Consider the following 4,010-nt stretch of genomic DNA (forward strand, 5'->3'; position numbering starts at 1 on the left):
GGGCGGGAACCCCCTGGATGTGGGGCTGAACCCCCCTGGATGTGGGGCTGAACCCCCTGGATGGGGGGCTGAACCTCCGCAATGTGGGGCTGAACCCCCTCAATGTGGGGCCGGAACCCCCCCTGTGGGGCTGGAACCCCCTCAATGTGGGGTCTGAACCCCCTCAATGCGGGGTCTGAACTCTCTGAATGTGGGGCTGAACCCCCCTGTGGGGCCTGAACCCCCTGGATGTGGGGCTGAACCTCTGCAATGTGGGGCTGAACCCCCTCAATGTGGGGCTGAACCCCCTCAATGTGGGGCCGGAACCCCCCCTGTGGGGCTGGAACCCCCTCAATGCGGGGTCTGAACTCTCTCCTGAATGTGGGGCTGAACTCTCTGAATGTGGGGCTGAACCCCCCTGTGGGGCCTGAACCCCCTTAATATGGGGTCTGAACCCCCAGTAGGGGGCCTGACCCCCCTGTGTGGGGCCTGGAACCCCCAGTTTGGTGCTTGTACCCTATTTCTGGGGCATTTGTGGGGCCTAAAACTGCCCCTGTGGGGCCTGTACCCCCTGTGTGGGGCCTGAACCCCCAGTTTGGGGCTTGCACCCCATTTGTGGGACCTTTGTGGGGCCCATAACCCCAGCATGGGGCCCGTGCCCCCCGACCCAGGAGGCTTCGGGGAAGGCACCTGATCCCCGGAGGCCAATTCCCGCTGGGAATCGCTGCCATAAACACAGTGGCCCCACCGTGGGGCCCCCCCAAGCAGGGAACACCCCCCTCCACGCCGGGGGGGGCTGGGATGGAACATCCACCTGTGCCCGGCGTTCCCAGCGCTCGGAATTCCCAGCGCTGTGGGCACCGGGGCCAAAAAATGAGCCATTGCAAGGGGGGGTGGGTTGATTGGTTGGTTGATCCTTGGGGCCAGGAGGTCACGTCCATCCAAAACCAACCCAGAAGACCCCCGGGATGGCGGGAAGCACCGGGAATAGGGAGGTTTCCCTGGAGAGGAGGGTTGGGAAGGGTGGGAGCGGGGCCCGTCATGCGGCGCGTTCAGCTGATCCCGCCTGAATCGCCGCCTTTGTCCCGAGCCCTTGTTTATCCCGGACACAAAAGGATTGTTTATCATGTCAGGGGCAGAGAAAAGTCCAGAAAAGAAGGAACGTTCTGTCCCTCCGAGTCCCGACCTCCCTGGGACGGTGGGTTGTTGGTCTTTTTCTTTCTTCTTCCTCCCCCCTCCCTCTTTGTTCTGAGGCGACATCGTCTGGAGCGCCCTGGGTTTCTGAGAGACCCACGGGGATGGGCAGCTTGATGGAATCATGGGATGGGTTGGGTTGGAGGGACCTGAAAGATCATCCAGATCCAACCCCCCCATGGGCAGGGACACCTCCCAGCAGCCCAGGCTGCTCCAAGCCCCATCCAACCTGCCCTTCAACACCCCCAGGGATGGGGCAGCCACAGCTTCCCTGGCCAACCTGGCCCAGGCTCTCCCCACCCTCACACTCCACAATTCCCTCCTCAGCTCCAACCTCCAGCTCCCTCTCCCACTTTTCATCCCTCCCCCTCATCCCATCCCTCCCTGCCCTTGGCCCAAGTCCCTCCCCAGCTTTCCTGGAGCCCCTTCAGGCCCTGGAAGCTGCTCTAAGGTCTCCCTGGAGCCTTCTCCTCTCCAGGCTCAACACCCCAACTCTCCCAGCCTGGCTTGTGGAATCATCGAATCACAGCCTGGTTTGGGCTGGAAGAGAACATAAAGACCATCTAGATCCAACCCCCCCATGGGCAGGGACACCTCCCACCAGCCCAGGCTGCTCCAAGCCCCATCCAACCTGCCCTCGGACACTTCCAGGGCTGGGGCAGCCACAGCTTCCCTAGAAGAATGGAGGTTGGACATGAGGAAGAAATTCTTTGCTGTGAAGCTGGTGAGCCCCTGACCCAAAGTGTTCTGAGGAGGGAAATGAAATTGAAGAGGTGATCTCAGAGCTCAGGAAGGTGCTGTTCCCTCCCTCCCTCATTCCCTCCCTCGATGAAGACAAAGGGAGTTGCTTAATTGGAAGTGAAAGGCAGGAATTATCCATTTATCCCTCTGCTCTAAGCAGCCACCTGGCAGCTCTGACTCCTTGTCCTGCAGCCCCTTTTTAGCCCTGTCCCTCCCGGAATAGCAGCTAATCCCAAGGGCTGCTCTGCCCTTCATTAGCAGCACCACAGGCTGGGCCTGACCTTGGGACATTTCCAGTCAAACCAGCTAACATTCCATAGTGGGAACCTGGAAGGACAATCCTGGTTTGCCCAGCTCCCCACGGTACCAGCAGAACCTGTGGGAATATGGCACGCCCTGGACTGGAGCTGTGGGATTCCCACTTGGATCTGCTGCCCCCAGATCCCAACACCCCAGTTCTGCTCCATCTGGTGGGATCATTACACCACAGGAAGACCAACAAGATTCCTCCCAACCTTCAAAACCAGGTTCTTCATTCTTTTCCAGACCTCTGTGGAATAATCCAGCCATGGGAATTCCAGGAACTGGGTGACCCGTCTCTTGCATGTGTCACCCAACCCCTCCTGTCCCCAGTGTCCCATATTTTGGGGCGCCTGCCCAAGCAGAACAACCATGACCAAGAAAATCTGTTTCATTCCATCTGGTTGCTACTGGTCCCAGTACTGATCCCTGGGGAAAACCAGCAAGTGTCCATCTGGACTCTGCACCACTGATCCCAACCCTCTGGGCTCTGTTGTTTCCCCCGTTCTCCATCCCTTCAAAAAACTTGCACTTTGGGGCTATTTATGGTGATTTGGTTATTTAACCTTGAATCCCAGGGCTTTAATTCAAACTATCAATGCTTTCCATTTTGTTTTTCCAAAAAAAACCCCACAATCACAACAAACAAAACCAAACGTTTTACAACTCAAACCACTTTCAATAAGAAAAAAACAAAACAGGACAAATACACAGGCACCAGTTTTGTGAAAACCCCTTGGAATCCACCCAGAATTCCTGGGATCCTAGCAGTTCCTTCACCATCTCTGAAAAATCTTGGTTGTTTTGGGTTTGGGTTTATTTATTTATTATTTTTTTTGCCTCTTAAAAATGTCTCCAAGCTAAAAAATGAAGCTTGGAATGAGGTTAGAGGTGACCTCATGGGGTTCCTCCCCAGAGGCTGAGCCAACGTTTCCTGGGATGTTTGGGCTGTTTCCTTGGTGTTCTCTCGGCTGGTTTTAAAAATAGAAGCAAAATCATCTTCCCCCGCGGGCTGCACCTCCAGGTTATCCCTCCAAATCCCAAATATTTTGGTTAGAATTCCTTTTAAGGGCAGGAAAACCCACCAGACTCCTCCTTCCAGCCACACGTTTTCCTTCTAAATCACCTCCCAGAGCAAAGGGTGGAGGGAACTGGTCAAAAAATGGCACATTTTGGGGTGTTATTTGAACCATTTCTGCTGCTTTGCTGAGTCCCCACAAACAAATCTCCCAGAATTATGGTTATCATTAACATCTCCAGGGTTTCCTTCCCTTCCCCTGCCTGGTTTTCATGGAGCAGCACATGAGCAACCCTCTGTGGAGGAAGAAAAGAGCTGGATTTTTGCTTCCCAGCCTAAAAGACGACCCAATTCCCAGCAAAACCGATGGTTTTCCAAGGAAATGGCTTGGAAAGGTGGGTAGAAATGATTCCCCTGGTACCTAAATGGGCTCTTCTTCCAGTTCTGGCAGGGGGGTGGTTTCTGTGCCTGACTCTGCTCCTGGGACAGCTCCCCCTTCCCGCCATGGATGGATGAAATTCCATCATTCCCAACACCTGAACGTTTACTGGGCAAAAATGCTGAAGGAACCCAGTAAATCAGACCCTTTTTTGACCCCACTTCTATGGTTTTATCAGCAGTTTCACAGGCAGACCCAATTCATCCCCCCCCCTCCTCCCACCCCCAATTATTTTCCTTCTGTGGTTTTATACGAAGCGTTATTTTGTCCTTTAATCATTCACTCTTTGCTTCAGTTTCTAATTTTTCCACTTAACGAGAAGGGATTTGTTGGGGGGGG

Source organism: Chaetura pelagica, unplaced genomic scaffold, assembly GCF_000747805.2.
Source record: "Chaetura pelagica isolate M959 unplaced genomic scaffold, ChaPel_1.0 scaffold814, whole genome shotgun sequence".
Classification (NCBI taxonomy): domain Eukaryota; kingdom Metazoa; phylum Chordata; class Aves; order Apodiformes; family Apodidae; genus Chaetura; species Chaetura pelagica.